Source organism: Oratosquilla oratoria, chromosome 27 (genome assembly GCF_046742065.1).
Source record: "Oratosquilla oratoria isolate Oo_2021 chromosome 27, ASM4674206v1, whole genome shotgun sequence".
NCBI lineage: Eukaryota > Metazoa > Arthropoda > Malacostraca > Stomatopoda > Squillidae > Oratosquilla > Oratosquilla oratoria.
This window is the reverse complement of record NC_134803.1, coordinates 53006044-53022713: the sequence shown is the minus strand read 5'-3', so window position 1 is coordinate 53022713 and position 16670 is coordinate 53006044.

Here is a 16670-nt window from a genome sequence, read left to right as displayed (position 1 = left end):
AGAGCTCGTATGACCGATCTATGAGTAATGCTGTGACCCTACACGCACACACACACACACACACAACTCCCCGCCCACGCGAATTGGAGTAACGACTCGAAGCGCAGCTGTACTGAAATTATTTCAGCCCTGGTCAGGATTTGAACCCGGACCACCGTAGTGACAGTCAGGGACTCTACCCACTGCGCCACCGAGTTGTGTGTGTGCATGTGTTTGTGTGTGCGCTCGCGTCTTTGTGTGTGCGTCCTTGTGTATGTGTGTGTGTGTGTGTGTGTGTGTGTGTGTGTGTGTGTGTGTGCGAACGTGTCTGTACATGCACGCGTGTGCGTGTATGTCTATGTATGATCTTATGTGTGTGTGTGTGCGTGCGTGTTTGTGTATGTACGCGTCTGTGTGTGTGAGTGTGAACGTGTATGTGTGCGCGTGCACTCATCCATACATAATCCCACGAAAACATTGAAATTCCTTGTAGAATTGATCAGTTCTGCGTTCCACACATGATTTCCGCGACCTTGGAATGCGGTTCTGCCGCGGTTCTGCCGCGGTCGGCCGCCTCGAAAGTTTGCCGTTGTCTCCGCTTTATGAGTCAGGGGGATGACAGGTGGTATTGGACATGGAACTGCCTAGTGTAGGCCTTAAGGTCTCTTGTTGTCCTCTTATTCCTTTTGGCGCCAGCTTGTGGCGCCATCTGTGACCTTTTTTGCTCTTTAGGGAATGTTGATGGCAGGTGACAGTCACTGCTGGGAATTGGAATGGAGTGCGGGATTCGAACCCTGAACTGAGCGGATACGAGAGTAGCACGTTGCCGATGACGCCACCAGCGTAAAGAATATCTCTCTCTCTCTTTCTCTCTCTCTCTCTCTCTCTCTCTCTCTCTCTCTCTCTCTCTCTCTCTCTCTCTCTCTCTCTCTCTCTCTCTCTCTCTCTCTCTCTCTCTCTCTCACACACACACACACACACACACACACACACACACACACACACACACACACACTCACACACACACACACACACACACACACACACATTCTCTCTCTGTCTCTCTCTCTCTCTCTCTCTCTCTCTCTCTCTCTCTCTCTCTCTCTCTCTCTCTCTCTCTCTCTCTCTCTCTCTCTCTCTCTCTCTCTCTCACACACACACACACACACACACACACACACACACACACACACACACACACACACACACATTTTCTCTGCCTCTGTCTCTCTGCCTCTCTCTCTCTCTCTCTCTCTCTCTCTCACACACACACACACACACACACACACACACACACACACACACACACACACACGCACACACACACACACATTCTCTCTCTCTCTCTCTCTCTCTCTCTCTCTCTCTCTCTCTCTCTCTCTCTCTCTTTCTCTCTCTCTGTAGACCCTTCTTGCTTTACTGGTTGCTACGTTTTCGTTCTTTTGTATACTCTGTCGGTCAGCTCTGAGCGAGCGATGGCTTTCCGTTCTTCGTGTTTCTCTTTCCAGACCTTCCAGATCTTCCAGCGAGTTATCGGTTTGGATTGATGGTCTCCTTCCATCTCATTTGCGGTCTGACCCGATCTGTTTAATGAGGTGTGCGTCTTCTCTTATTAATCAGAAATTAACATTTGTTTAATTACCTCTTGTCTTGCACCTCCTTTGAACTTCATATTTTCATCACGTGTGATCAATATTGTTTAATGAAGCATCTATGATTATTATTTTTTTGTTGCCTCTATATCGACTCATAGCCGCGTGGAGCAGTGGGTAACGTTTTCGCCTCGGAAACGCGGAAGGTCCGGGTTCGATTCCCGGTGAATACAAACCCCTCTCCACAAGTGTTGCTAGGCATAACAAACCTCAGCCGCAAAACATTTGACTGTACTGATTTTCAAAACCACATTTTTTTTTGTCATGATCTGGTTATTAGCTAATGATCATGATAATACATACATACATATACCAAGGCTTTTTCCCCCTTACCAGGAGGTAGCCATAAAGGACAAGGCATAAAATGATTCCCACCCATTCCATCCCCGAAAACACTCCACACCCCTCCACCCTCCCTCCCATCTTAGCACCACCTAGATGAGATGATAATGATAATAGTAATGATCATCATCATCATCATAATCATCAATCATTATCATAATCATCAATCATTATCATCATCATCATCATCATCATCATCATCATCATCATCATCATCATCATCATAATCATCATCATCATCATCATCATCATCATCATCATCAATTATCATAATCATCAATCATCATCATCATCATCATCATTCATCCATCCACCCACCCATCCATCCACCCACCAAGGATTTTCCCCCTTACTAGGGAGGTAGCCAAAGTCAAAAGACATATACTCCCACCCATTTCATCCTCACACACTCCACTCCCATCCCTCACCCCTCCCTCCTTCTCATCGTGACCTTGACCTTGACCTTGACCTTGACCTCGTTTCAGTTGCTCCCAAACAAAATGAGGTCATGTAGGGACGATTACCGTATGACCGTAATTTTGCTAACAAACAACGAAACAAATAAACGATCAAAATCGATACCACGCTCCCGGTCTTCGACCTTGCTAGGAGAAAATTGCCGTGAGCTTGATCTGATATTTGATACGATTCATATATTCAATGGGACTTGAATATTCGAATTTTATATCAAACGTCTCCTGCCTTCATTTCCATCTTTGTCTTGATACTGTGTCCTCGCGGCGTCCTCGGGAAGTCTGTTTCCTGGTCTCGCATTCGCTTAGATGTGGGTTCGATTCCCGCACTCCCCTCAGGTTTCCATTAGGGACTGTTACCCAGCTTCGTCCTCGGGAAGTCTGCTTCCTGGTCTCGCATTCGCTTAGATGTGGGTTCGAATCCCGCACTCCTCTCAGGTTCCCATTAGGGACTGTTACCCAGCTTCGTCCTCGGGAAGTCTGCTTCCTGGTCTCGCATTCGCTTAGATGTGGGTTCGATTCCCGCACTCCTCTCAGATTTCCAGCAGGGACTGTTACCTGACCCAACAGTCTCCAAAGCGTATAGAGCAAAAGTGACGGCTTCGGCCGCAGCTACTCAGCGCCTCCTGGCGTAGGCCCTTCACCATGTAGTTTGCTCTGAAACTATCGTTTGTTTAAAGAAAATATCAGACAACTTTATGGATGGGGATGACAGGTGGCAATGGACTTGGAACTGCCTAGTGTAGGCCTTATGGTCTCTTGCAGTCTCCTTCATTCTTATGTGAGAGCTGACAACCGATGCCTACTCCACTCTCCCTGCTAGTCTGAATTGGTGACATAGGACCGTTGCCGGCTGCTTCGAGGCGTCGGTTTATTGTTCTTGTATTCTCCCTCCTTCGTCTTATCTTCATCTCTCGGTTCATCATCTCCCTCCAATTCTCCCTCATTTCCCTACTCCACCTCCTCATTTCATTTTCTCCCTCACTCTCCCTTTCCCCCCTTAGTCACCCCCACCCTTTATTTCCTTTACTACTCCCCTTTAACACCCCTTCCCCTTTTTCCCCTTTCCCCTTTATCCTTATCTTTCTTCTCTCCCTCCTCTCCCACCCTTTCTCTTTGTTCCTTGATCCTATCTTTCCCTGTTTCCATTTTTCCCCGTTCAGAACCTCCTCCCTCCCTGTTCCTACATTTTTTCCTTCCTTCTCCCCTTTTTTCCTTCCTTCTCCCTTTTTTTCCTTCCTTTTATCTCCCTCTCACCCTTCTCTCGCCCTTCCCCCACCTTTCTCTTTCCATGCTGTCACGTTCCAGAGGACGCATTCCAGTTCTCTTTTGGTTGTGAAGTTTCTACATTCACTTCAGCCCTCCAACCTTTCCCCTGGGTTCAGGATCCCTTCCCCGGGCGTGTTAGATTGTCATTTCCCATTTAGACAGCAATCCAGTGCGAGAGATTTTCCGTGAAGACCATCAGACAGAACCTTCCGTTTTTTTTTGTTTTTTTCTTCTGGTACAGAGTCTTCCGTTTTTTGTTTTTTTTGTTTTTTTTTTTCTTCTGGTACAGAGTCTTCCGGTTTTATTTTTATTTTTTTTTCTTCTGGTACAGAATCTTCCGTTTTTTTCTGGTACAGAATCTTCCGCGTTTTTTTTTCTTCTGGTACAGAATCTTCCGTTTTTTTCTGGTACAGAGTCTAACGTTTTTTTTTTCTGGTACACAGTCTTCATTTTTTTTTTTTTTCTGGTACAGAATCTTCCATTATTTTTTTTTTTCTTCTGGTGAAGAATCTTCCGTGTTTTTTTTTTTGTTTTTTTCTTCAGGTACAGAGTCTATCGTTTTTTTTTCTTCTAGTACAGAGTCTTCCGTTTTCTTTCTTCTGGTGCAGTTTCTTAGTCTTCGATTCGGAACGGCGTCCCCGCGACTCAGGTTATGACGCTCAGGGCTTAGCCTGCCAATTCCTGAAAATCTCTTGCGTATTCCAAGTATGGCCGGTTCCCCTTTCCAGAGATGGCCCCCTTGCCTCCTCCTCACGCACATGGGTGTGTGAACGTGTACGTTCTTTGACCCTGTACGTTCTTCGCTCGTGTACGTTCTTTGCCCCTGTACGTTCTTCACCCGTGTACGTTCTTCGCTCGTGTACGTTCTTCGCACGTGTACGTTCTTCGCACGTGTACGTTCTTCGCACGTGTACGTTGCTTCGTCCGTGTACGTTCTTCGCCTGTGTACGTTCTTCGCCTGTGTACGTTCTTCGCCTGTGTACGTTCTTCGTCCGTGTACGTTCTTCGTCTGTGTACGTTCCTTCGCCTGTGTACGTTCCTTCGCCTGTGTTCGTTCTTCGTCTGTGTACGTTTTTCTCCTGTATACGTTCCTTCGCCAGCGTAGGTTCCTTTGCCAGCGTACATTCTTCGTCCGTGTAGGTTCTTCGCCCGTGTACGTTTTGTCCATGTACACACTGACATGTGTTCCCAGGTCCGAATGGCTTTTTGTTTGCGTTTGAGTAGACTTTAAGCCGGAGACTAAGGATTCCTTTTTCTTCGTTAAGGAGGAGAATGGCCAAATGCACGGTCTGGCCTTTGTAGGATTTTGTAGGAAAATGGGCTACTTGGGGGAGAAGATTGGGTCGAGGATATTGGTACTTTGGGATGGCTGGGTGCTTTTAAGACCTGGGCTGTTCCATATCCTTAGTTTACTCTCTCTCTCTCTCCTCTCTGTCTCTCTCTCTCTCTCTCTCTCTCTCTCTCTCTCTCTCTCTCTCTCTCTCTCCTCTCTCTCTCTCTCTCTCTCTCTCTCTCTCTCTCTCTCTCTCTCCTCTCTGTCTCTCTCTCTCTCTCTCTCTCTCTCTCTCTCTCTCTTTACGTGTATTTATTTCATTAAAACACTGCTTCTGACCCAGGGCAGTGAGCGAGATGCAGGGATGACCCGTCATCCAGGAGGTGCCAAGATAAGAGGGAGGGAAGAGGGTAGAGGGGAGTGGAGTATGTAGGGGATGGAATGAGTGGGAGTGGCTTCTATGCCTTTTTTTGGCTACCTCCCTTGTAAGGGGGAAAAAGCCTTTGGTATGTGTATGTATGTAAAAGAATTAATAAGCGCCAACGCGATTCTTTGTGTTTTCGATACGTATGCTCAATTTCATGTGTGTTTACGGTATGTGTTTGTATATGTGTAATTAGAAGTACGCTTCTAAATGTACACTTATGTGTAATGGAATGTGGCTTATGTGATGTGTACAGTATAGTTTTGTTTGTATGTGTGTTGGTCTGTGTCCGTGTTATATTTTGTGTACGTGAGCGCATTTCCGTGTGTGTACTTGTGTGTGCTTGAGTATATGCTTGTGTGTGTGTGTTAGAGAGATTCACCATGGTCCTGGATCACGTGTTAGACTCGTGAAATCATTTCTGCCCTGGGAGGGATTCGAACCCAAACCGCCGTAGTGGCGGCCGTGACTCTAACTACTATGCCATTGAGTGTGTGTGTGTGCGTGTGTGTGTGTGATTCAGTATCTTATTGGACCCCATAATGAACTTCAATCAACATTTGGGCTTGACGATAATGTGTGTGTATAGGTGTGTGTGCATTCCCATTAGATGAACCGTATATGGAATTCCCCCATGGAGTTGGCACCACCAACCCCGCAGGTCCACGCGGCTCCAAGAATCAAAAGAAAGTCTAAAAAGTTTAACTGGTTTCTTTGGGTCTTGGGAATAGAAAAAATACAAAGAGAAAGGTAGATGAAGGTGGGTAGGGTACAGGACTTTGAAGTGTCTTACTACGAAGTAGATTTCTACTCTCGCCTTGTTATTTATTAAGAAACTACGAGTAGAGGGCAACTTCACTGAAGGTGGATGTTTGATGAAAACTAGCCACGATACCAATGTCAACTTTTAACCAAGATTTGTATGAGCACATATATATTAATATGTATATGCTAATAAGAACACGGGTACGCGTGTTCACTTATGCAAAGTAGACCACTTGGAAAAAGATGTAATATACTAAAGCGCTCTGCTTTGTTAGTTTCTTTTTCTAAGTGGTCTACTTTGCATTAATATATTTACACACACACACACACACATTATGTATGTATATATATATATATATATATATATATATATATATATATATATATATAATGTATATACATGTCGAGAGTTTTTTGGAATGGGAAGGGTGTCTGCATGGAATCTTGGTCGGAGAGACCGTAGGGACTGGCACCAGCGTGTGAGTGAAGCAAAGCGCCCCTGGCGTATGCCCCAACTGATGATAAATACATGTACTCCTACATACATAGATACATGTTAATAGCATGTGCGCTTGTGTTTTTGATTCACCATGGTCCATAGTCTTGGATCACGTGTTGGACTCGTGATCGACAGCTATTACCCTCCCGGAAGAGAGCTCAGAGGTCATATATCACCGATCTATGGGTAATGCAGTGACCTTACACGCACGCACACACACAACTCCCTGCCCACGAGAGTTGGAGTAACGACTCGCAACGCATTGATACTGAAATTATTTCAGATCACGGGTTAGACTCGTGATCGACAGCTATTTCCCTCCCGGAAGAGAGCTCAGAGCTCGTATGACCGATCTGTAGGTAATGCTGTGACCTTACATGCACACACATCCCCCAACTCCCCGCCCACGAGAGTTGGAGTAACGACTCGAAGGGCAGCGATACTGAAATTATTTCAGCCCTGGGTGGGATTCGAACTCGGACCGCCGTAGTGGCGGCCGCGAACGCTATCACTGCACCGTCGAGTCGTGTGTGCGCCTGTGTGTGTGTGTGTGTGTGTGTGTGTGTGTGTGTGTGTGTGTGTGTGTGTGTGTGTGTGTGTGTGTGTATGTGTGTGCTGTGCATTGTACAGATGATGTCTGTCACATTCACTCTAAGTCATATGGTCCCCCCGACTCCTGCTCACCTCGGACCTGAGGCGACTTGATGACATCACTGTATGTGTGTGTGTGTGTGTGTGTGTGTGTGTGTGTGTGTGTGTGTGTGTGTGTGATGCATTAGGTCCCTCCGGGTATAGCGTGGACTCACCGTCTATCCTGCGTTCGAACGGTTCCGGACCACCGCCAGGAAGGCTTAAAAAAAAAAAAAAAAAAAAAAATGGGGCGGGGGGTGAGGGAGGAGGAGGGGACGGGGCAATTCGGCGTTTCAACTGTGTTGACTGGACTCACCGTCTATCCTGCGTTCGAACGGTTCCGGGCCGCCAGGAAGGCTGAGCACCGGGCGGTGTTGGAGACCACCTGAAAAAAAAAAAAAAAAAAAGGGTGGTGGGGTGTGGGAGGAGGGGGGGACGGGGCAATTCGGCGTTTCAATTGTGTTGACTGGTTGCAGGGCCGGGGAGTATGTAATTGCAAAATGGGCTCGTGCTCATGCATGTGTGGTATCTGGGCAATTGTCCTTTCGGCATGTTTTCCAAACGGGGAGCTGCTGGAAGCACCATCTGCCTAGAGAATACAGAATGGGTCGGGTTGCGTATTTTTTCATATTAATATTTAAAATACCATGACACGTGTGGTTGATCGTATTCTCTGTAATGTTATTTATCTATTTATTTATCTGCTTATTTATTTATTTATTTATTCATTTATTCATTCATATTTTTAGTACATCTCTGAAGGAGAGATGGATAGGAATAAGGAGAAATAAAGAAAAAAGAAAGAAAATAAAGAAAGGAAGGCAGGGAGCGTGAGATGACGTTTTTTTTTTATTAATATTTTCACTCCTGTCGCATTCTTGATAGATTTTATTCTGGCTAGCACAATGCGATTGTTATCATCTGGGGATAGACTCAGGATCGTCTGAATTAAATCTTTTCTTATCAGTAAGAAAAAATGCTTGAAAAGCGTCTCTGTATAAGAACATAAGGATGGAGGAGACTAGGCAGCTCCATGTCCATGACCACCTGTCATTCCTATCCATGAAATTACCTAACCTTCACTTAAACCAACTAATCGTTTCAGCGCTTACTACATGGTTACTAAGTCTATTCCATTCGTTAACCATTCTACTGGTAAACGAGTTCTTTCCTATTTTCGTCTTGATTTTGAATTTATCCAGTTTAAATCCATTACTACGAGTCTTGCCCTGCTGTAAGTTGTTAAATTAGGTCTCTATGTATACTTAAGATATGTACATACTGTATGTGTGGATGGGGAAAGCAAGTGGTAATGGACATGGAACTGCCTAGTGTAGGCCTTAGAGTCTCTTGCAGTCTCCTTCATTCTTATGTTCTTTTCTTATATTGGTGTGAATATGTATACTAATGGATTTAGGATGGTGTTTTATATGTAGATAATATACATGCATGTGTTTATAGAAATAAGAGTCGTAATTCATGTATATATTCACAAAGAATTATTTTTTCGTGTATTTTTGGAGTTAGGGATATGCCCATGGTATGTATACGAACATTGCGCGTGTTTATTTTGCAACGTGTCTACTGTAGTTATTAATTTATTTAATCACTCGTTTTTTTTATATATTTTATTGCAACGTTGAAGGGAAGAGATGGAGAAGAAGAGGAAGGAGAAAGAAAGAAAACGGAAAATGGGAGTGATGGACGAAAACGAATAGAAGGAAAGATGGGAAGACTTTGGCGGTCGCAATGATTTCGCTTTATCACGAAGAGTGGAAGGGAGAGAGGGGGAAGGAGAGGGAGAGAGAGGGGAGGGAGGGAGGGAGGGACGGGGAAGGGTGCTAGAGAGAGAGGGAGATGGTGACCTGCAATGGTGGATAACAGGCTGAGGGGACACGGAGGTACATGGATGGAGAATGAAACGAGTGTAAAGAGGATTGAATGAAGATAGGATTGTTAACAGGAAGAAGGAACTGGAGGAAAGATGGAGAGAGAGAGAGAGAGAGAGAGAGAGAGAGAGAGAGAGAGAGAGAGAGAGAGAGAGAGAGAGAGAGAGAGAGAGAGATGGGGGAGAGTAAACAAAGGATAGAAAACAGGGATGTCTGAGGCCACGGCATTTGGAAGAACGTCCCGTCATGGAAAAGAACAAAAGCTTTGGAGAACGAAGGGGGAGGGGAGATTAGAGAGGAAAAGAGAGAGAGAGAGAGAGGAAGAGAGAGAGAGAGAGAGAGAGAGAGAGAGAGAGAGAGAGAGAGGATAGTGAAGAAGAGATGGACGATGGAGGACACCGAGTAGGAGGCGAAAGAAATCAAATCGATGGAGGAGGAAGAGGAGGAAGAGGAAGAGGAGGAGGAAGAGGAGGGGAAAGATAAAGAAACAATTATAAGATATATCATTACTATTTGGACGGGGATTAAGGGACATTGTTCGAGGAAATGAAGAAAACGGCGATGGAATGTGGTGAAACTGTAAGGACAGACGAAGAAAATAAGGAGGAAGAGTCTTCAGGAGTGGTGGAGGGGGATGGGGGTGAGGGGAAGAGAAAGGAGGAGGGGGTGGGAGGAAGAGTAGGAGAAGGAAGACGAAGAGGACAACGAACAGGAGGACAAGGAGGAGGTGATGGGAGGGTGAGAAAGGAAAAGAAAGACGAAGAGGACAAGGAGGACGAAGAGGACAAGGAAGAATAGGACAAAGAGACGAAGAGGACAAGGAAGCCGAAGAGGACAAGAAAGACAAAGAGAATAAAGAGGACGAAGAGGATAAGGAGTACAAGGAAGCCGAAGAGGACAAGAAGGACGAAGAGGACAAAGAGGACGAAGATGACAAGGAAGAATAGGACGAAGAGGACAAGGAGGACAAGGAAGCCGAAGAGGACAAGAAGGACGAAGAGGACAAGGAAGAAGAGGGCAAAGAGGACAAGGAGGACAAGGAAGACGAAGAGGACAAGAAGGACGAAGAGGACAAGGAGGAGGAGGAGGTGTGATATTGAAGGCGAAGCAGAAGACGGGGTGGGAGGGGGATGATGACACGCCTTGTGGCCTTGGGTCGCATTATTGAAGACATATCCCGGATGCCCAAAGGTCGTGGGGGGGGGGGGCGACGTAATATTAACCCCTTTACTACCTCCACGTTGGATATCATCACTTGACGTTAGCCAGAATAAAATGTTTGAAGAGGATGTATTTCTCGTAGGCAATGGAAAAGTGTTTGTGATATATATATATATATTCCTCTGAAGAAGTATAGAGCGAAACCGGTCAGGAATAAACTCAGAAACTCGGAACTAGACCCGTGACTTCTTTTTCCACCTTCATCAACATTATATATATATATATATATATATATATATATATATATATATATACACATATATATATATACATATATATATTTATATATATATATATATATATATGTATGTATAAATGTACAACAAGTGGAAGACTAACTGCATAGGTGATAGCTGCTTAATCCTTTGCCTTGCAAACGAGCGAGTGGTCGATGGAACGGCATGCTCGGGTCAGTGGCCATCATTTTCTCATCCCCGTCAAGTCCTTTCCAGTTTTCCAAAACATTTTTTTTCTAATAAATTTCCTCCGTGTTAATCGGGTTAAGACTCACATGAAAAGGTCGCGAAGTAAACGATAATTATGTTAAATTTAATCCACGGCCAAAAAAAAAGAGAGTGTTAGAGAGAGGTGTGAAAGAGACAGAGAGCGAGGGAGAGGAAAAGAGAGAAAGATAGGGAAGAGAGGGAGAGGGAAAGAGAGAAATATATATATAGAGAGAGAGAGCGGGGGAAAGGTAGATAGAGAGAAAGATAGGGTGAGAGAGAAAGTGAGAAAGAGTGAGATAGAGAAAGTGAGAGTGAGATCGAGAGATAGAGAGAGAAAGATAGAGCGAATGAGAGAGAGAGAGAGATAAAGTGAGAGTGAGATCGAGAGATAGAGAAAGAGAGAGAGAGATAAAGTGAGAGTGAGATCGAGAGATAGAGAAAGAGAGAGAGAGTGAGATAGAGAGAGAGAAAGAAACGCTGACGAAATGGTGAAAGCGAACACAAAACAATAAAAAAAAATCATGACATAGAAAACGCAGAGAGTAAAGACAAGAACGAGAAGAAAACGCGAAAAACTTAAAACCAGCGTCGTAAAAGAAGGCAACTCACAAATAATTGTGTGATGATTAAAAGAAAACGGAATACAAAGAAATGATTAAAAGAAAACGGAATACAAAGACATGTGAGCAACCAAGCAGCCAATTAATTTCTGTGATTAATATGAAGAACAAAAGAACAACACCAGAAGAAGAAGAAGAAGAAAACAACGTTTAATCAAGATTCTGCATCGTGAAATACACAAGAAATGTATAAATGATGAATAATGAACTCGGGAGTGAGAGTTACATTACAATATGCTCAAGAACTGCCGGGATGACTTGCAAATATTTTAAGATATATGCATGTTTTATTTGGTCGTGTGTGTGTTTGTGTGTGTTTGTTTATGTATATATGTGTGTTTGTATTTGTTTATATGTGTATGCGTACGTGTGTGTTTGTGTGTGTATGTGTACGTGTGTATGTGTATGTGTTTATGAGTGTGTATGTACATACGTGTGTGTGTATGTGTGTGTATGTATGTGTATGTACGTGTGTTTATTTGTGTGTATGCATGTGTGTGAATTATGTGTATGTATGTACATACGTGTGTGTGTATGCCTATGTATGTGTACGTGTGTGTGTTTATTTGTATGTGTATGTATGTGTGTGTGTATGTATGTATGTGCATGTTTGCGTATGTATGTGTATGTACGTGTGTGTGTGTGTTTATTTGTGTGTATGTATGTGTATGTGTGTGTATGTACATACATATGTGTGTATGTGTGTGTATGTATGCGTATATATGTATATGTACGTGTGTGTGTGTCTTTGTGTATGCATACGTATGTATGTGTGTGTGTGTATGTGTATGCGAGTTCATGAGACGGACTACTATTCCTTCTTATGTCCTAAACTCATCAATTTCACCTCAATGACTTCCCTCTTTGACGCGACAGAGCCCAAAAGGAGAGAAGCGCTGGTTATATAGGCGATTTTATTCAACAACTTCTCTACCACAGCTGTGGACGTACTGTGTCTTCCTGCATTGCGTTCGACCCGGGGGAGTTAGCGTGATACAGGTATGACCCGTCATCCACGAGGAGCTGAGATGCGAGGGGTGAAAGGGGTGGTGGTGGGGAGTGGAAGGGGTGGGAATAGGTACGTGCCTCTGAATGAGCTACCCCCTTTATAAGGAGGAAAAAAGCTCTTGGTATATAGAATAACACTCGACCACCGAGATTAAACAGTGAAACATTTATTTCCCGGATGTTTGTGTCTGGCTTTAAGTGTCCAGGCGCGACCCGCACTCCCGTCTCAGTCGTACTCCCGTATCGCGAACTCCATCAGCCATTTCGAGCTGGAGTTGTAGATCTTGTTCTGGTCGTGTAAAATTTACGATGTGTGTGTGTTTGTATGTGAGTGTGTGTGTGTGTGTGTGTGTGTGTGTGTGTGTGTGTGTGTGTGTGTGTGTGTGTGTGTGTGTGTGTGTGTGTCCGTCCGTTCGTTCGTCAGTGCGCGTCTGTATATCTGTGTCTATATATTTGCCTGTTTGTATGCCAACAGTTGAATGTGTGTGTATGTTTTTAAGTGTATGCATATAGATAAATGTCCTTTTACGTACGTATGTGTACATATAAAAATGAATTTTTGTTTATGTATATATATATATATATAATATATATATTATATATATATATATATATATATATATTATATATATAATATATGTATGTATGTATGTATGTACAACACTGAATGGGTCCCAGTGAACAGATAGGCCTATACATTTTTATCAGCCACAATTCGCTTTAATTCTAAGCCATCAACATTGAGAGACTCGAGGAGGCCACCATGCAGAAATTGAAACGTGGTATATATACATATACATATACATATATATATATATATATATATATATATATATATATATATATATATATATATATATATATATATAGATATGTGTATATATATATATATATATATATTATATATAATATATATATATAGTATATATATTTATATATATATATATATATATATATATGGTATAATATATATATATATATATATATATATATATATATATATATATATATATATACATGAGTATGAATATGTGTGCGTGTGTTGAAAGGGAATGCGTTAGCGGTGTTTGCTCCTTAACGAGTCTGTGCTACGATGAAAGATTCCAGCCTCTCTCTAATGGTGTGCCGCCATAATACGTCAAGAATGAAATGTACTCCAAATGGTAACCCTAAGATTTATGGAGTTCTGTTTACGTGTTAAGGATTGCGGTGGAAGGGAATTCACTGGAATACGATTCAGAACGAGCGAAGTAGATTTGTAGCGCTTTCGAATGATGAAGAAAAAAGTTTGACGAAAACCAACACGATGGTTTCCCAGGAAGTGAGGAAAACGGATTCACTTAGCCAAATAAAATTCTCTCTCTCTGTTTCTCTCTCTTTCTTCTCTCTCTCTCTCTTCTCTCCCCCTCTCTCTCTTCTCCCTCTCTCTCTTCTCCCTGTCTCTCTCCCCCTCTCTTCTCCCTCTCTCTCTCTCTCTCTCTCTCTCTCTCTCTCTCTCTCTCTCTCTCTTTCTCTCCCTCCCTCTCTCTCTCTCTCTCTCTCTCTCTCTCTCTCTCTCTCTCTCTCTCTCTCTCTCTCTCTCTCTCTCTCTCTCTCTCTCTCTCTCTCTCTCTCTCTCTCTCTCTCTCTCTCTCTCTCTCTCTCTCTCTCTCCCTCTCCCTCTCCCTCTCTCTCTCTCTCTCTCTCTCTCTCTCTCTCTCTCTCTCTCTCTCTCCTCTCTCACCCCCCACTCTCTGTCTCTCTCTCTCTCTCTCTCTCTCGCTCGTCCCTTCCTCTCACTCCCTCTTTTTCTTCCTGTCTCCTTCTTCTCTCTCCCTCCCACTCAGTCCCACCCTCCCTCCCTCCCCCTCCCCCTCCCTCCCTCTCTTTCTCTCTTTATTCCCCTTTACAAACATACGACTTCGGGTCACTTCGTGTCCTCGTCTGTATGTTTTTGGAAAACTTGACGTGGTCACTTGATAAATCATGGTGTGCCGAGGGAGAGGAGTTTTGTTGTTTTGGTCATATTGGAGTGCTGTTCTTGCGGGGGAGTAATTCCATTGTGGAGAAAGTTCTGCGGGACATTTTGAGGGAGTTCTGTGTTTGTGCCTTCTCTGGTCGAGATAGATGGGAAGGGGAAATAGACTGTAAGTGCTTGAGAGAAGTAGACTGTAGGTGCTTGAGAGAGGTAGACTGCAGATGCCTGAGAAAGGTAGACTGTAGGTGCTTGAGAGAGGTAGACTGTAGGTGCTTGAGAGAGGTAGACTGTAGGTGCTTGAGAGAGGTAGACTGTATGTGCTTGAGAGAGGTAGACTGTAGGTGCTTGAGAGAGGTAGAGTGTAGGTGCTTGAGAGAGGTAGACTGTAGGTGCTTGAGAGAGGTAGACTGTAGGTGCTTGAGAAAGGTAGACTGTAGGTGCTTCAGAGGAGGTAGACTAGGTGCTTCAGAGAGGTAGACTGTAGGTGCTTGAGAGAGGTAGACTGTAGGTGCTTGAGAGAGGTAGACTGTAGGTGCTTGAGAGAGGTAGACTGTATGTGCTTGAGAGAGGTAGACTGTAGGTGCTTGAGAGAGGTAGAGTGTAGGTGCTTGAGAGAGGTAGACTGTAGGTGCTTGAGAGAGGTAGACTGTAGGTGCTTGAGAGAGGTAGACTGTAGGTGCTTGAGAGAGGTAGACTGTAGGTGCTTGAGAGAGGTAGACTGTAGGTGCTTGAGAGAGGTAGACTGTAGGTGCTTGAGAGAGGTAGACTGTAGGTACTTGAGAAAGGTAGACTGTAGGTGTTTGAGAGAGGTGGACTGTAGGTGCTTGAGAAAGGTAGACTGTAGGTGCTTGAGAGAGGTAGACTGTAGGTGCTTGAGAAAGGTAGACTGTAGGTGCTTGAGAAAGGTAGACTGTAGGTGTTTGAGAGAGGTAGACTGTAGGTGTTTGAGAGAGGTAGACTGTAGGTACTTGAGAGAGGTAGACTGTAGGTGTTTAAGAGAGGTGGACTGTAGGTGCTTGAGAAAGGTAGACTGTAGATGCTTGAGAGAGGTAGACTGTAGGTGCTTGAGAGAGGTAGACTGTAGGTGCTTGAGAATGGTAGACTGTAGGTGTTTGAGAGAGGTAGACTGTAGGTGCTTGATAGAGGTAGACTGTAGGTGTTTGAGAGAGGTAGAGTGTAGGTGCTTGAGAGAGGTAGACTGCAGATGCCTGAGAAAGGTAGACTGTAGGTGCTTGAGAGAGGTAGACTGTAGGTGCTTGAGAGAGGTAGACTGTAGGTGCTTGAGAGAGGTAGACTGTATGTGCTTGAGAGAGGTAGACTGTAGGTGCTTGAGAGAGGTAGACTGTAGGTACTTGAGAAAGGTAGACTGTAGGTGTTTGAGAGAGGTAGACTGCAGATGCCTGAGAAAGGTAGACTGTAAGTGCTTGAGAGAAGTAGACTGTAGGTGCTTGAGAGAGGTAGACTGCAGATGCCTGAGAAAGGTAGACTGTAGGTGCTTGAGAGAGGTAGACTGTAGGTGCTTGAGAGAGGTAGACTGTAGGTGCTTGAGAGAGGTAGACTGTATGTGCTTGAGAGAGGTAGACTGCAGATGCCTGAGAAAGGTAGACTGTAGGTGCTTGAGAGAGGTAGACCGTAGGTGCTTGAGAGAGGTAGACTGTAGGTGCTTGTGAGAGGTAGACTATAGGTGTTTGAGAGAGGTAGACTGTAGGTGCTTGAGAGAGGTAGACTGTAGGTGCTTGAGAGAGGTAGACTGTAGGTGCTTGAGAGAGGTAGACTGTAGGTGCTTGAGAGAGGAAAGATAGGAGGGACGAGGGGTGATAGGGAGGTAGAGGGGAGATGAAGATGTGGAAGAGAGGATGAGAGGCAAGGGGAAAGGGATGGGAAGGTAAAGGGAAAGGTAGGTAAGGCGAAGCTTAGGAAAGGGAAGGTAAGGGAGAAGTGGAGGAAGATGAAGAGGAAATGAGAGGAAATGATTGGGGAGGAATGGGCGAGGAAGGGGAGGGGCGTGGAAGGAAATGAAGAGAGTAAAAAGAGAAAAATCAATAAAGAGTTGAGAAGAGAGGTAATAGAATGAGAGGAAAGAGAGAGGGTGGTAGGTGAGAAGAGGGTAAAGAGGGAAGATAAAGAGTGAACAGAAGAAAAGAGGGAAGCGGGTAGGGGATAAAGGGAAGGAAAGAATAGGGAAGGGGGGGGGAGAAAATGGAGAGAGAGAGAGAGGGAGGG